Genomic DNA, 18,715 nt, shown 5'->3' on the forward strand with positions numbered 1-18,715 from the left:
TGTTTGTCACATTTGCAGAACTGACAAAAGGTGGTGATGGGAGCAAGTATACCTTCTCCTCTGCCAAATCGAAGGACGCAATCTTTTGCTCTTTGTCAAGCCAATGAAGTGCTCCATTTGCAAATGCACCAAACGGGCTATGGCGACAACTAAAATAATCTATGGTATGCCGCAATGAGTAAGCAATTTCTCCAATGTCTCTCCAACCACACCAACCACTGCAACTGCTACCCCCAAGTGTATATACCTGGACCCGTCCCAAGGGTTGGTTCTCGATATAATATATTCTTACAATTTTGTACACATCGACACAAGGAAGGTAACCGAAACCACACACCAAGAATCGACCTTGATCTCACCACTAACTTCTAATCTTGGAAATTTCATGTACTCTCTGGTGACAGGATTACTAATATAGACAGGTTCATGGATATAAGAATAGTAGTTATCAGAAAAGCAAATCAACCCGTTATGTGAACCAGCTACTGAAAGAACACCAATGCCAGGCTGGTGGAGCCTTCTTAGTTTCATATTAGGCTGCTTATCATACTCTCCGTAGTACCCTAGGTAGTCCTCTTTCGGTGCTGAAGTCCAAAAGAAAAAAAGGAAACCAAAACCAACCTTAGCACCAGTAACAGAAGAATGACATGGGTAGGTGTTATCATTCTGACGCAGGTGCACATGAGCAAAGGAAGGATGGCGAGTTAAGTTTCCCCATGTTTTGCATACTTGTCTGCACTCCATGATTGAATCAGTGGGTAAGCGAGATAAAATGTCTATAATAATTTCTGAGGGGAGTCTGTTCACCATGCATGTATCCATCTCTAGTGGAATTTTACGTTTACCCTTTGATCTCAAAACGTGCTTGATAGTCTTCATTCCACGGCTTGTCTTCTTCTCCTTCTCGTATTCTCTTGCTCTTACTGACACACTGGAAGATTGTGTAACCAGAAAGTGTCAACTGCTGACATTAAACAAGACGAGATTTGGTTATCATGTTAAGTACATACGCGTTTCTAATTGTAACTCACATGACAGCAATTCACTAAATCAATTTTACATATCAAAGAGAAAACACTTGGATGAGCAATTTTATCAAATACATTTAGTGCATTCATCCAATTACAACAAACAAGAAAAATTGGATAAACCCTTGAAGCGGATTTAACATCGCAAACCCTTAAAAAGAAAAAACAACACAAGATTCTATGTCATCCATACCCAATATTAAATCATTGATTCAAACAGAAGAAACAATCAAGTTTTCAAAATCTTTCTGTATTCTAAGATTACGAATAATCAAAGCAACAAACAAATGTAAGCAATGGAATGGCACATACCCTAGCCTGAATTAATTCTTCAGCCTTCTCCTCTGAAACTGTAGTGTATTATAATGGAGGGAAATCGGGCGGATTTCTTTTTTTAGTAGTTACCAATTTGAGCGGGAGGGGACTTTGTTTGGTGGGTTATTTGCCTCCACATAGTTGAAATAATTTGTTACACTCTTAAATTTGACTAGTTTTGGCCATGAGTGATATAGGGAGTACCAAATTATACGGGGGGTCACTAATCCAGCAGGTCCAGCATGCTGCATTAAGCTTAGTACAAAATGTCTATGATAATTTCTAAGGGGAGTCGGTTCACCATGCATGTATCCATCTCTGGTGGAATTTTACGTTTACCCTTTGATCTCAAAACGTGCTTGACAGTATTCATTTCACCACTTGTCATCTTCTCCTTCTAGAAGAAATTGTATAACAAGAAAGTGTCAACTGCTGATATTAAACCAGGTGAGATTTTGATATGTTAGTACTGTGAATCAAGTGAAATACTTGTTTTCTCTAAGGCATCCTAGTTGAATTTATGATAACTATTTCTGTGAAGCTTACAATCTGGCAATTAACCTAGTTAAATGAGATACCGATATCTTTAGCTTTCTCTTGCGATTAGCCCTTTTACGAGTTATTAATCACATTCCGGTGGTCTTAACTTTCCTAGATCGATTATCAATTCTGTAATTTTCATACAACCATGTTTCTAAAATTGTGCAAGTGGGTGACATTTACATTTGCCAACAATTAACAAACGAAGGACCATCATCTCTTTATACTCCACTGAAAGAGTTAATCTATGAATAACTAACTATTTAGACCTCATATTGATAAAAACATGCACTTATGACAAATTAAACACAAGAATATATGTAGGAATGCAATGAATGATACGAGAACGACTACAACAAAAACAAACAAACAACTCAGGATGATTGACAAAGAATCATACCTTTTTAAGCTCTTGAACTTCTCATCTGGACTATGTTTCTGCAAATAGAAAAATGATATCATGTTAAACACGCACGCGTTTCAAAGGGTAATTCAGATGAGAAATTCACTAAAAAAAAAAAATTACACTCCAGATGAGCAATTTTATCAAACACTACTGGTGCATCCCAGAGATAACAAATTTAATAAAACTGAAAAACCATAATCAGGTTCAACATTGCAAACCCTTAAAACCAAACAACAGAAGATTATGATTGCATCCATACGCAACACTAAATCATTCTAATAACAACCATCAACTCTTTCTTTTTTGTTGATAATAATTAAGGATAATCCGGGTACATGAATTGTTTAATGAAATACAAACAATCAGTTTCCCGAAATCTTTTCTATTCACCAAGAAGAAATCAAAGCAGGAAACAAAGAAAAGCAATGGAATGGCACATACCCTCAACTGGATCAGTTCTTCAGGCTTTTCTCTGAGTTTTAGAAATGGAAAACTTGAGCGGAACTTTTTAAATGGTTACCAAAATTTGGGCGGGGGACTTTGTTTGGTGGGTTATTTGCCTCCACAGTTTTGAAATAAAATTGAATTTTGATGAGTTTTGGCTGGTTAAAATCCTACAATTTGGGCGGGGGACTTTGTGGGGTCTGCTGAAATATGACTGCCATCAATCATCATTTTTGGTTTTTCATCTCATCTGTAGTGTTTTAAAACACTACATCCATCTATGAGTCTATTTGCAAAGGTGGTCCTCCATGTATAGGCTATGTAAAAATTAGTGCTTCTCATCTCGTCTTTACATGCGAGTCCGATGGATTTATAGCACGTTTGGATACAATTCTGCTTCTCCAGCAGCAGAAGTCAGAAGTCCAGATATTTTGCTTCTGCTTCTAGAAGTCGTTCTGAAATTCTACATTCAAACTAATTTCTTGCTTTTTGATTTCCAGAAGTCAAAAAGTTACTTCTTGATGTGTATCCAAACACGATATTAGTCTCTAATAAGAGACTAAATCTTCTAGGCAAAAAGAAAAAAAAAAACGGCTAAATCGATACGTCAAATATAAGAAATAAAATACAGTAAAACTTTGATAAAGTAATCACAAAATTGGTTAAATAGACCAAAATCAATAATTTCCGGGTGAAAAAAGACATGTAAAATTTGATACTGTTTAAATGGACGAGAATGTAAAAATAACCAGGATGTAAACAGTTTCATCCTACCCATTTAAAAATATTTTTTCTTATTTTTAATTTACATCAGGATGCATTCAATTTCATCCTCGCTATTTCTTAAGTTTAAGCTAGGATGAATCCAGTTTCATTCTTGCTATTTTTTTGGTGTCCATTTCACCCATACTAATTTTTACTCGTCAATTAGAACCATGTTTTAAAAATATTTCGACAAATGACCCAATTTCGATAAGGTAATAGTCTTGGGACACAAGAAATTATTATTTTAGTGAAGTTATTAATTTATCGAGTTAAAATTTAGCCTGTACAAGCCTAGTTGGGACCAAAAAATTTTATTATTAAAGCGAAGTAATTAATGTTCGAAGATTAATTTATCGAAGTTCTACTATAGCACAAATTTTTGTGAACTAGGTAAAAAACCAGCTGGGTCGGCTGGTTTACCGGGAACCGCACATGTCGACTGATTTTCTGGATTTTTTAACATGTCAGTGAGTTAAAGGTGAACCAACCCTTTTTTTTTCTTACTGGTTCCCTGATTTACCGAAACCGGTCTGTCTGATCCGGTATTTAAAATACTGTTCCAAATCCTCTTTTGCGTACATCTCTCTTCTCGTTCTCTTCTGCCGTTCCTTAGTATTTTGTCCCCAACTTCATCATTAGAAGAACATAAAGATGCTATTGACCTTTTACACTATGGTTAGATCTTTGTGGTCTTTTTTAAGGTTTATTTTTTTATATTTGTTTATAAATTTTTCTTGTTCATTTACTATCTCATTTAGTTTTTTGGGTTTATAAAAAGACGTACTTCTTATTTTATTTTCTTATAATTGGTTTTGACAACTTGGGGTTGTATGATGAATGATCATGGTAAATTGTCGAGTGCGACATAATTTTAATGCGAAAGAATAGGGATTATCTTCTGAACCTAATTTGGTGTAGAAGATGAGGAAGCTTATTGATTAACTTGAGAAATATTGTGAATTAGTAGTTATACTGTGAATATAAATTTTATCGCAGAATTTTAAAAGATGCCAAAGTATCTTGTTTTGAGTCTACATAGTTAGCTATTTAGCTTTTCTTAGAGGGATTTCGATATAGTTGATGCTTGATTACTGATTTTTTTTTCATATCCTAATTTAGTTTTGTGTTTGACAATCTGATTTGTAAAAGTATTACTTGACTGCAATTTATCATATAATTCGGGTGGAAATAACGTTATTTGTTTACTAAGATCAAGTATGCGAGGGTTTTAGAGTATAAATCCTTTGACCATAAGCAAGGTAGTTTTTGGCAGTTTGAACTTGAAATCTTCAGAGTTGATGTTTACCATTCATATTAGGTGATATGGGATATATGTATATATATTTATTTTATTTTTAAAACGAGGGCCTTCGAAAAGGCTAATGACCCCCCCCCCCCCCCCCCCCCCACCCCCACCCACTATTGGCCTAAGCCAAATAGGAGGCACATATCAGTACATAATAGACTTGTTCTTGGCTAAAATGAGAAAATACAAGCTATTAGAAGCAAAAAACTGAATATCCTTAAAAATGGCATCCGTCCTGGAATCATCATCAAAATTATTAGCAGAGAACCGATTTATGAGATCTTGCGCATCACTTTCAACTATGAAATGTGTGAGATGTTCCTCCACTGCTATCTTCAAAACTGCCCAGATAGATGTAGATTCAGTCTCTTCAGCTGATTTGACATCAAAAGCCACAACAGCACAAAAAGAAGCTTTCCTGGTGAAGTCCCTCATCACATATCCTGATCCCTTGTTCAGAGAAGAATCATCAAAGGCACCATTAGTATTGCATGTTATCTAACCAGCCGGGGGGGGGGGGGGGGATCCAAGTATCCAGTAAATGAGTCTGGGGAGGAAGGTTGGTAGGTATATATATGATAGGTTTTTCTAGTCAGAAGCATAGCTCTAGCACTGTTGATTACAGCTAAATGGTTTTCATTGGTGTTTTGAAAAACTAGTTGGTTTCTACTGCTCCATAAAGACCATAGGATAGTAACAAAAAGGCACTGAGACTCATCAGGCATTTTAGAGTTAGGGTCAGCTAACCAAAAATCAACCCATTAATAAAAGTGAAATTGCTAAAAGCCTTGGTATTAACACATAGAGAGGAAAAAAACCAAACACGACTAGCAAAGGGGCATAAAACCAAAGCATGCATGAAATTTTCATTAGGATGGAGATATCTAGCACAATCCACAACATTAATAGGCATTCGAGTTTGAAGAATAGTTCTAGTAGGAATAACATTCCTAGTAGCTCTCCAGATAAAAGTTTGAATTCTATGGGGAACTCGGAGTTCCCAAATTCGCTTCCAAAGTTTGTTACAAGGGGAGGGTCTTACACCTCTTATTCCCAAGTAGGAAGATTTAGAATAAAACTTGTCATCTTTGAAAGATTCCAAGACCTCCTATCAGGAGTGCACAACTGGCTTAAAGGAATATTGATGATCTTCTCAACAGAAGCACCATCAAAGTGAGTATTTAATCTATTAACATCCCAAGTTTTATCATTAGGGTTGATAAAGTAAAAGACTTTAATATTAGGATCAGGTGGGACAAAAAGGATTAGGGGTAGTAGAGCCAACAAGGGTTCCATTTATCACACCAAGGGTCAATGAACTGAAAATCACCCACAATCCAAGAGATAAAAGGTTTAATGATTCCCTTAATAGCATATAAGCACTTCCAAGTCCAGGAGATGGTACTAGGACACTTAGCATTTAAGAAATCATTTTTTGGAAAATACTTAGCTTTAAGAATTTGATCTAGCAAACAATCAAGATTTTCAATAATTTTCCAGGCATTCCTATCTAGCATGGCCAAGTTATTCAGTTCATCTTTTCTAAATCCTGGCCTAACCCCCCTTCAGCTTTGGGAGAACAAAGGATGTTCCACCCTAAGAGGTGCAACTTTCTATCATTAGGGTCCAGAGTGTCCCCAACTTTCTATCTTGGGGATAAGAAAAGTCCCCATTTGGTAAAAAGGAATAGCTTGACCAACATGTTTAATGAAAGTTGTTTTAGAAGCCTGAGATAATAATTTATGGAACCAAACAGAAGTTCTAGCATCAACAACTTGTAGGATGCTCATATGATTTTGAATTCTAGAATCTTGAAAAGTAGCTAGAGTCCCTAGGTACTTTTCCCCCAATTCTCTACAATGAGTACCAAGAATATTGGCCAAATTATTTTTTAGAACTTCAGGATTTTTTTTAACTAAATAAGATACCAGATTTTTCAAATTTATCTCCTGGCCAGATGCAAGACAATACTTATGCAAATAATCTTTAGTAGTTTGGAAATCCTTAACAGTAACTTTAGAAAAGAGCAAAGAATCATCAACAAAAAGAAGATGTGTCATAAGGATAACATCCTTACAAACTTTAGTACCCTCCACTAAACGTTTACTAGCAATAACATTAATGTAAACAGACAAAGCTTCAGAACAAAGGATGTAAAGACAAGGAGATAAAGGGTTTTCTTTTTCTAAGACCCCTCTTAGGTTTAAACACCTCAGAAGGGTTACCATTCAACAGGACAGGGTAAGAGACAGTGGACAAACATTGGGAAATGAGATTTACCCAATGATCAGAGAGACCCACTTTTTTCAAAACTTTTTCAAGAAAAGACCATTCCAGTAATATCATAAGCTTTAGACATATCAAGTTTAATAGCTGCAATACCCTCAGATTTCTTACAATGATTTACAACATAAATGGCCTCATTAGCAAGAAGAATGTTATCAGAAATATTTCTCTTAGGACAAAAGCACTTTGATTTTGAGAAATAAGATTATGTTGGTATAGATGAAATAAGATTAGGTTTAAGCCTATTTGACAGTGTCTTAGATAAGTTTTTATAGATGAAATTACACAGACCAATAGGTCTGTATTGAGAAACTAACTCAGCTAGGGGAACTTTGGGAATAAGAGCTATGTTGGTATGATTAAACACTTTATCAAGGTGACCTGTCTTAAAACATGTCGGAGTCATATCAATCACAGCCTCTCCAACAATGTCCCAATGTTTTTGGTAAAAAAGACCAGTAAATCCATCAGGTCCAGGAGCTTTTTTTCCTCCCATTTGAAAAACAACATTTTTAATTTCCTCAGCAGTAAGAGGAGAATCCATGTGAGAGTTATCTTCATCATTTGACTTCACAGGGAGTTCTTGAAGGATCTCATCCTGGTACTGCTAGGGGTTAAAGGAGTACAGATTTTGAAAATAATTAACAAAAGATGATTCAGTACTATACTGTCAATTAGGATAGCTCCACTCGAATTCTTTAACCAACTTATAACATTTCTTTTTCTTCTGAAAAAAGTAACTCTATGGAAATAGGGAGTATTTATATCTCCTTCCATAAGCCAGAATTCTCCATACTTGTCCTTTCAGTACAATTCCTCCAAGTTGTACAAATATTCCAATATGGCTCTCAGTCAAGTGATGGCTATAAAATCAGTTGGGTTGGAAGTTTGAGTATCATCTAGTTCAGTTCTAGTGGACTTGATGTTGGTTTGGATATTGCCAAAAGAAGTTTAATTCCAATCACGCAGACCTTTTTTAGTATTAAGAAGCTTTGCTCTAATTTTGTAAGCAGGGGTACCTACCACATTAACAGACCAAGCATTTTCTATAATGTCCCTACATGTAGGATCTTCAATCCACATGGCCATAAAATTAAATAGCTTAGGCATACACATATCATTGTAATGAAAACCAATATGCACAAGGAAGTGATTAGATGAGTCTCAACAAGTTTAGTAAACAAATTTTTAGCAGTATCATTGATAAGACATCTGTCTAATCTTTCCAGAATAAGATATGGACCGTGTTGCATATTAGACCATGTGAATATGGGACCATAAAAACCAGGATCATGTAACCGGAAAACATCACAAAAAATACACAAGTTACTAAATTCAGAATCATCAACAACTACATCACCATTCTTATCCTCAGCATCTAATAGAGAATTAAAATCACCTATAAAGAAAACTGGTTCATCTAGTGGAGGTTGAAGCAATTGACATTGTGATTCCCATAAAGCTTGTCTTAAACTACTATTTGGTTCACCATACACAAAGTCGATATGACAAGTTTTGAAAATGAATGACATCACCATAGGTAACATAGATGCCCCTAGAACTAGAAGATAAAACAACAAGATCAATTTCCTTTTTCCAAGCAAGAACCAAACTACCACTTCTTCCAATACTAGGAACATTGAAAGTACAAGGGAAGTCCATATTCTTAATTTTTCTAGCAGCCAGGTCTTTATTCATTTTAGTCTCTGAAAGGAAAACAATATCAGGATTAATATTTCTACAGAGAAGGCTGAGTTCTTTATTGGCCGATTTTTTTCCTAAACCTCTAATATTCCAACAAAGCAGATTAGCATTGTTAACATGAAAGGATTAAAGGTGTTGGGGATATTAGAAGATGAAGCAATAGCAGGGGTTTGTAGAAATAGATCCACCACCAAGCTGAGAATCGATAGAACCACCATTTTGAGTGAAATCAGCAAAAGAACTAAGATTCAAGTTAGCAGCATCGTGACCAGAATTATTACGGACACTATTGTGATTCCGAGACGCATCAGTAGGGACATTATAGCTTCCATAAAGATCAATTAATGAATGGGTGTTGAGGTACAATTGGTTAAGCTGGTAGTAGGGAGATCACCCAGGTTGGTAATTGGGGGGAAAAGTTTATCGAAATCAGGTTCAGAATGATCAGTTTGTTAAGGGACAACGATGATACTGGCTAATTGAGAAGAGTTAGATCTAGTATGCTTTGTATGATCAACCCCCGGGTTAATCTTCCCTTTAAGGTTAGAAAGTGCATCTTGTTCAGCAGCAAGAGCAACTACTTCTTCATTAGAGACATAATTCTTCTGAGTTGGAGTAACTCCCGATTTGAATCTTCTGGTCGAGTTAAAAGTTTGGATCCGTCCACAACTAGGATTTCCAGCTGGAACTGTTGAAACATCTACAATGAAATTTTGAGTATTGACTTGTTTGAACAAAATATGAAGGTCATTTTACAGTTGTACAGTCTTTTGTTGTACTGGTCCAACCTCAAATATCTTAAGAGCTGCAGAATGATTGACAAAAGGATCCATGTGAAAATTGATTTACATCCTTTTTTGATTGATGATATCAGCATTTTGAGCCACATCTTTAGATTTACCTTTATCCTTAAGAACTCCCTCACCAGATTGTAATTAACAATCCGGGACAATTTCAGCAGGATTCATGAGAGTATCATCAACCATAGGGCCAGCAGTAGAAGAAGATGAGCTAACCACTGTTTTTGGTGACATCATGAGCTTTGAGACTGCAGGAAGAACATATTTTGAACTTGTAGCGGGTGTATCCTTAATATCTTTTTGTTTTGTTTTCCATGCGGGTTAGTTAGCATCCTTATGATCAATAACACAGCAAGAAATGCAAAAGTTTCTAGGAACTTTGTTGTATTTGCATTCGATAAAGAAAGGTTGCTCTCTTCCACTGGTGAATAGAGGAATGCCTGTTGGTAACGCCTTTCGAACTGGTATTCTGACATAGACTTTGATATTTTTCTTGAGGGGGTGATTTCCAAAATATGATGACGCATCAATCAGTTTACCGATCTTGAGAGTTAACTTCTGAAGGTCTTCAAATTCAGTACATTCTTTTGGAACATTACAGAGGATTAACCACATAAGCTCTTCATCAAAATTGATCAGTTGGTTCTCAGGTCAACCTGTTGGAGGAACTGTTCGAATAAAAATAAGAAATCCACAAGCAACCCAAGGTCTTTTCTCATTAACTATGTTGAAGTCATTCTCATCCAGAAATCTTATGAGAACTTTGTTTCTCAATCTATTGTAATTGTAGATGTTTGAGAAAAAGTCCATTGAGTACAGATGGAGTGACGACTTGAAGAGGTAGACACAAGAGTTTCACAACACAGACATCCAACCATACACCATTTTCAGTTATTGTCATGTTATTCTAGAATAATAGTTTTGTCGATGAATACATGCTCAAATAGAGTGCTTGGTAAGGTGAGTTTTTCAGCCATTTGAAGAGTAAGGTTTTTAATATCCTGGTTTGAAACTAAGGAAGTTGCTTCAGTGTTTGAGTGATCCATATATTTTGTAAGATCAACAAAAAGAAATAAAGAAACTTAAGTAGTTTGGATTAAAATATGTATATGAATTTTGAGAGTTAAAATGAGACCCTTATTTGGACTTATCACAAAGATTCATATAGATAGTCGTATCCTTCCAAAATAGCCGTATCCTTCCAAAGACCAATGACTTAACCTTAAAAAGGAAAGCATCATATGGTTGGGGATAGTTTCTGATGTGGGCAAGGTAAAAGGGCTGAGAATTATATTATTGAGATTCTTTATAGTATGATAGTTGGGTGGGTTGATAGTCTTTTTTCCAAAAATATGATAAATTTTCTGATAAATAGAAAGGTATAGAAGCTTGAGGTTCATGTGGGTATGGGAGCAAAGAGACAACCCAACTAGTTGTACTATATTCCTCACCACATAGGGTTGTATTTCGTACACCAAATACGTAAGCATGATATAGGGGGGTTTGGTGAATACTGATGAGGTTTGTTTTTACTGCTGCTGGGATATGTGTAGAAACTGCCAGATGAAATAATGTAGTGAGGGTATGGTGAGACATTTGATTTGTATCATGAGTTGATAAAGTGGTAAAAAGGGTTTGCAATCTTTTGTCTCAGGGTATTGGGTGGAAAAATGTTGATGTAGAATCAACTTAATCCAAAAGATATTAAGTATAACCTCCCTAACTGATGTGCCCTAATACTCAATGATACCTCTCGACAAGTACTGTATTTCTTGAATCTGCGTAAAACCAAGAGTTTTAATTAGTCCCCAATTAATATTATCAAACTTTGGTGACCTACCGATCAACACCTTAATGACAATTCCTAAAGTTATAAATGCTACTGAAGCGTTTAGAATTAGGGTTTGAGAATAAGGCTTTTTAGAGTAATGATGGCCTAGAAACTGAAGATAATGCGCATGGATTTAATGAGACGTGAATAACCAAGCGACATGACACTTGACCAAAGAACTTAAATGGATATTAATGGGTACAAGTTGGTCTTTAAAAGGGGGGTTAGAGGAGAAATTATCATAAACCTTCTCAATTTTACTAGGAAATGAAAGAATTAGATAAAAACGATTTAGAAATGGCAAATCCTGGAGATAATCTTCCTGCATAACCCTTTTCTGCAGACTACAATCAGGAGAAAGTTCTTGCTTTTTTATTAAGAGATGAAGGGATAGAAATATTGAGGGAAGAGTTACATGGAGAACTGAACAGACGTGCATAAGTAGAAGAGCAAAAGAGAAAAGAGAAGGAGATTGATTTGCTGTATGGAAGCCCAAGCATTTTGCAAGAGTTGACAGGAAGGAGGAGGAGAGGTCATAGAAAGCAAAGAAGCCAAAATTTTATGGGAGTGCAATTAAGAGTGAATTAGAGGACATAAAGGATTTAGAGAATGGGTTTGATTATCCGATTGAAGAAATTGGTACCAGTGAAGAAGATTCAGATGCTGCCGAAGAGAGGAAGAAAATGGAGATCTATCATGAGAGGAAGCTGCGCAAAAGGTTTGATGATGAGAAAGCCAACCCGAAGATCTTTTCCAGGACCATGCGTGAAGGAGAACCAAGTGATGATGATGAGGTTCTCTTGGAGGATGAGAGTGAAGAGAATGAAGAGAGTGATGACAGTTCATCGTCTGACGACAGTCAAGTTTCTCTTGCATCCTCAGACAGTGACTACAATGAGCAGTATGAAGAAAAAGATGTTTGGAGCTACGATGGAGAGGACTATTAAAAGTCCCACTTGGGGTATCGAATGAAGACAACTTTGCAGATTTTGAGAAGAGTTTGATAATGATTAGTAAGTTTTTTTCCAAGTTGGATTTTTCGATGCTTGCTCATAGTTTTCTTTATCTTGCTCTAGATGTTGGTAAAGATGTTTTGGTGGTGTTTCTCTTTTCGGTCGGCTTTGAAAGTACTTTTCCTGGTTTCTTGGTGTTGATAACAGTTGGTGATTATAGTTTTTGTGAAATAGGCAGTGGAATTTCAGGTCCTTTGTGTAATATGCTAAGATTTGTGTTAGTGTTAATGTTTCTGGTTTTGATGTTCTGGTGGGATTGTTGGTAGTAATCTTGAAATTCCTGGTTTGTAGCAAATGATGACAGGATTGTAATATATTCGGAACTCTCTTTGGTATTTTGGTTGTTAAAGTTTAAATTTTCTTTCTTATGAATGGACTTGGAACAGAAAACGTTGATGATGTTGTACCAGGTAACGAAGAAATTTATGAAGAACTTTAGGCAATCGAAGTTTACATAACTAGGATTGTTAGAAAACCAAAGAAGAATACCAAATTGCATATGGAAAAATTCTTGTAGACCTTCCTACGTCACGATGACGTTGCAGAACTCTACTTATTTATATGAGAATTGATTTTAACTACGATATATAAAATTTTGCAAAGGTCTTGATGTAGTACTCATTGGTAGCTCTATTATTGTTCAAATTATCTCATCTGTGATTCCTTGTGTCACACTTACGCTGTAAGATATGTAACCATAAGCATTTACGGATTTTCCTTCAGGATCCTTGATTGTTGTTGGAGAATGACCATCCTCACGATAAATCATTCATACGGCTCTGAGTATATATCTTGACAGGTATGATGTTGAAAACAGTATCTGTATCGATTAGTGTCTCACCAAATGTTTTATTTTTGAGACAAGTGTTGGTGAGCATTCCCCAGTCGCACTTATCTTTTTTTTTTACCCGTCTGAGTAAGTCCACGACGTATTTGGCTTTCACCATTAAAGGAAAATTATCTGCCAGACATAACATGATTGAGAGCGGTGAACTTGTCTTTACGTTGAGCCTTTGAGAAGTAGAGAATTTCACATATACGTTCCATGAGAGAGTGGACTACGTCGTTGGTAGGTTCTCCAGATATATGGTGAAAATCTTAACGTGAAGGGGATTCTGTGTGCCCCTTTAGTCCCCAGGTGCAATTCTCCTGAATCAATATTTCTTTGAATATCCATTAACAATCCATTGTGTTAGAGCATTTCTCGGTTGAACCAACAAGTTTGTTATCTCAAGCTTTTTGTCAATGTTAAGTGATCAAAACTATATCTTGATTTCTAGTCTACAAAGTCCAATTTCAGATAGGTTAGAATTGTAGTTGAGTATCAGAGATCAGCTTTGAATACTAAAGATCTATGAAGACATTTGGAGAACTTCTGTATCAGGTATGTGAAGACTAAACTATTCTATTTTACTCACTATACCATCATTCTATATATTGATACTATGTCATATGACTTATAATAGATTAACAAAGAAGTTGTTTCGAGTCAAGCTTGTCTTGTGAAAAATATCGAATTATGATTTAGCAATTGGATGTTCAAAATGTCCTTGGAAATATTAGTTCTATGAATTAATTTGTTGATCAATTGATAATTACCCATGCAAATGATTATTTCACTTGGGAATGTTTCAAACATCAAATGAGAGAAATATGAACTTATTGAATTTCTACTCAGGGTAGGTTGGCGAACTCAGTTTGCAAACCATAGATATATGAGATTTAGAAATACAGGAAGGTTGGCGAACCAATTCGCAAACCATACGTTCAATTGGGAACAATTCATGAACCCGGTTGGCGAACCGTGGTGAACTGATTTTATATGTTGGATTAATTGGCTAGCAGTTGGCGAACCCTGTTCACGAACTGTTGTCAACTGAGTCCGGATTCTAGTAGGGTTGGCGAACCCGGTTCACGAACAGTAGCACGCTGACTAGTGAACAAGCCTTGCGGTTGGCGAATCGTTGTACCAAATGTCCTAACAATGTTTAGCAGATACTCAAGGACTTATTATTTTAATATGTTTAACATTGCTAGAACTCTCTTAAACATTTCTAAGGCTTCATTGATTTATTAAATACTATGTGTTTGAATCATGATTAATGTATTAGGTGTTTAATATGAACATTAAGTATCTTTAGTTCTTTGGATAACTTACCAAACCGAACAGTCATTATATACACGGTTCAGTAAAAACCGAACCTATATATGTGTATTGTCTTTTATTGTAGTATGAAGACCTATTTTGTTTGCTTGATTCTCAAGTTATCTTAGATTGAATTCTAAGCTAACCCCGGTCTTTGAAAATTATAAATAGAGCATCTCTATAAACAAGGAAATTTAATCCCTGACAATTTGATTCCTAGTTTACTAGAGTTGCCTCTATTGACATTTTAGGTCTACGACTAAAAAAACTTTGCTTGGGGATTCGTGAAGCCAGGACCGACTATCTTTACGTTGATAGTCCGTGAATCCTGATCTTGCGTTCTATTATCGAGGTCTTGGTAATCTCTTTCAAAAAAAAATAGATAGTAGTCACAAAGTTCTCTTTGTCCCAGACTTTGTGATTCATCAAGATAAATATCTAAAGACTGATCTTAGTTGATCTCTCGACGATTTTTCTTGTAAGGTGGTTAAGAATTTAGGTTACTCTTCGGGAGTCGTAAGTTCCGGATTTTTGAGGTTTGCTAGCTTGCTATTGCAAACAGATTCTCACACCTTGATCTTTGATATAAACGAAAATCCAATAGGTTTATAATTTAGAGGCTGATTGGTATCAAAAGTCTTCACTTCGGCTGAAGCAACTCTTAGACGTCATCTAAGGGAATCAAGTACGTAAAATCTTTCGAGGTTCAAGAGACGTAAGGAGCACGACTGTAACTGAATCGCTTGGAGGGTGGATTTAGTCTCAACTACATTCCAGTACGAAGTCTGATAGTAGGCTAGTTCTTGTAGCGGCTTAATACAGTATATTGTTAAATCTGGACGAGATCCCAGGGTTTTTTTTACTATTGCGGATTCCTCGTTTACAAAATTTCCGGTTTGTGTTTTTCCTTTTTCGCATGATATTATTTATCTTTATAATTGGATTTATACTGGTTTGTACGTATTCAATTTAAGTAGATACGTCCACTTAGTTGTAATCAATTACGAGACTAGTTTCTTGTATAATTCGTATTTTTAATGATGGATAACAAGTTTAATTATTTGGATACGACTAGATTGATCTTGGATATTGATTTTTGAGATCGTCCAAGTACTCTGCTTAACAATCAGGTTCATAGACCTGGTGTCTATATACATACTGATTAATTAGAGGTTGAGATATTAACTCTCTATATATATATCGTCAAGGATCATTAAGTTGGTCTACTTGCAATTGTGTTAAGTTTTGTCTATATAAGTTGTTGAACAAAAAAGGTGGATGTATTTGGTAGTCTTCTTTCGGTAGTATAGTCCGAAAGAGAAAAAGGAACCCAAAACCTACTTTAGCACCAGTAACAGAAGAATGACATGGGTAGATGTTACCACTCTGACGTAGGTGTAATTGAGCAAAGGAAGGATGACGAATTAAGTAACCCCATGTTTTGCATACTTGTCTGCACTCCAAGATTGAATCAGTGGGTAAGCGAGATAGAATGTCTATAATAATTTCTGAGGGGAGGCCGTTCACCATGCATCTCTGGTGGAGTTTTGTGTTTCCCCTTTGATCTGGAAACATGCTGGATAGTCTTCATCCCACAACCTGTCTTCTTCTCTTTCTCGTATTCTCTTCTTCTTACTGACACTGGAAGCATTGTGAGACAAGAAAGTGTCAACTGATAAGGCTTTGATATGTTAGTACTATGAATCAAGTGAAATACTAGCCTCTGTCAATATCTTTATCTTCCTCTTTTACTTAACCTTTTTACAAGTTATTTATCAAATTCATTGCAACAACCAGAAGAAAGTCCAAAATCTTTCTGAATTCATTATCCCCAAGATTACGAATAATCAAAGCAACAAACAAATGTACTCAAGAATGGTACATACCCTAGCCTGGATTAGTTCTTCAGCCTTCTCCTCTGAAACTGTAGTGTTAGTTATGAATTTGGGCGGGAGGGGACTTTGTTTGGCGGGTAATTTCACTTAAATTCGACTAGTTTTGGCCATTAGTGATATAGGGAGTGCCAAATAATATGAGGGGTTACCAATCCAGAGAACCAGTATTAAGTCTTTGGAAACTGATATGAATTCCAGAGACAAGTGTTTGTCTTCTTGGTTTTAAGGTTTAAGAAGTCAAGAATTGTAATCAAGCCTTGCTCACATAAGCAGCCTGGAGAATGATTTCTGAGCCCTGCACACCAAATATAGTGTGGATTAAATGACTGAAGATGTAAAAACATTCCACTTAGTTCAAAGCATTCAAACCAAAAGCACTCACCTAATCAAAGAAACTGTGAAAGCAAATACATATTATGATTCATCAGAATTTAAAACAAAGAGAGACTAATAATTCGAAGATTCAGCTTGCCTAAAACCAGAGAAACATTAATAATATTTGATCATAAAAAAGTAAATAGACGGAATCACAGAATGTGGTGTCAGGAGCATCTAAAATTGAATGACATCAAATTCTCCATTGTCCTTCGTCTTCTGTGTAATGAAATATTCCGTTGGTGATGGATTCACAGCGTACCTTTTTCTGGATCGACATTTTTCTCCGAGAGCCTTGAGAGAGACAAAGCTGTTGATGTGAGGAACTGCTCGACACAAGTATAACTTCTCGTCTGCCAAATCAAAGGACAAAATCTTTTGCTCGTCATTAAGCCAATGAAGAGCTCCATTTGCAAACGCACCAAATGGGCTACAATGAAACGGGAAAGAGATTTGACGCAGTGAGTAAAGGGTTTCTCCAACTGCCAGCCCCAAGTGTATATATACCTGAACCTGTCCCAAGGGTTGGTTCTTGATATAATAGATTCTTACAATTTTGTACTTGTCGGTGGAAGGAAGGTAACCGAAACCACACACCATAGAGTCGACTTTTTTCTCACCAGTAAGTTCTAGTTTTGGGAATTTCATGTACTCTCTGGTGATGGGGTTACTAATATAGATAGGTTGATGGATATAAGAAACGATCTCGCTATCAGAAAAGCAAATCAACCCGTTAACTGAACCAAGTATTGAGAGACAAAAGGAAGGCTGGTTGAGCCTTCTGAGTTTCTTATTAGGCTGGTTGTCATTCTCTCCATAGTACAACATGTATCCCATTTTCGGTGAGAGAAAAAGGAAACCAATATCAACTTCAGCACCAATAACGGAAGAATGACATGGATAGATGTTACCAATATGACGTAGGTGCACATGGGCAAAGGAAGGATGATGCATTAAGTTTCCCCATGTTTTGCATAGTTGTCTGCACTCTAAGATTGAATCAGTGGGCAAGCGAGATATTATGTCTATAATAATTTCTGAGGGGAGTCTGTTCACCATGCATGTATGCATCTCCGGTGAAAAATGATATCATGTTAAGTGCATACGCGTTTAAGATGAGCAATTCACTAAAACAATTTTACATTCGGATGAGCAATTTTATCAAACACTATTAGTGCATCCCAAAGATTTCAGACCCTATTAACCTTTTTTTTTTCTTGACAAGATAAGGGCAAATTTGATTAAAAGACCCTATTAAACCCTTAAAAGACAAAACGATAGAAGATTTTGATTGAATCCATACTCAACACTAAATCATTCTATTGAATCAAACAGAAACAATCAAGCTTTCCAAAATCAAATCAACGCAATAAACAAAGAAAAGAACATACCCTCCTCAACTGGATAGTCTATTAGTCTGGATTAGTTCTTCAGGCTTCTCATCTGAAGTGGAAACTGGGCGGGATGTTTCAAGTAGTTATCTAATTTGACGCGGGGACTTTGTTTGGCGGGTTTTTTTGCCTCCACAAATTTGAAATGAAATTTAATTTGTTACTCTTGGTCTTGGATAGTTGAAGAGTTTGACTAATTTTGGCGGTTTAATATCCTGTCGTTTTTAAGGGCCACTCAAAAGGATTTAGGGGCCATCAATTTATACCCAGTCAAAGACTCTAGTTAAGGGGTACCCTATATGATATTGAAGTTACATAAATGCCCTTCTGGTAAAACTGTATAAAAACCAAATCAAAAACAATTCTACTCATTTCAACTCTTCTTCTTCCAGTTTCACATTATCTTCCGATTGTGGAAGAAATTTTTTTTTTCCTCGTTCAACCGAAACATCGCCGCGAATCGTAAAATC

The 18,715-nt window shown here is 36.0% G+C and overlaps 1 long non-coding RNA gene across 1 annotated transcript; it reads right to left on the reverse strand.

Annotated features, from left to right (window-relative positions):
• Window positions 1-16,877: 16,877 nt before the first annotated feature.
• LOC113353243 lies at window positions 16,878-18,407 on the reverse strand. Its single transcript, XR_003361173.1, has 2 exons — window positions 18,246-18,407; window positions 16,878-17,284 (listed from the first exon to the last, which is right to left on the reverse strand). It is a non-coding gene; the product is annotated as an uncharacterized LOC113353243 (long non-coding RNA).
• Between the last annotated feature and the right edge of the window lie 308 nt (window positions 18,408-18,715).

This window comes from Papaver somniferum, chromosome 2 (assembly GCF_003573695.1).
Source record: "Papaver somniferum cultivar HN1 chromosome 2, ASM357369v1, whole genome shotgun sequence".
Classification (NCBI taxonomy): domain Eukaryota; kingdom Viridiplantae; phylum Streptophyta; class Magnoliopsida; order Ranunculales; family Papaveraceae; genus Papaver; species Papaver somniferum.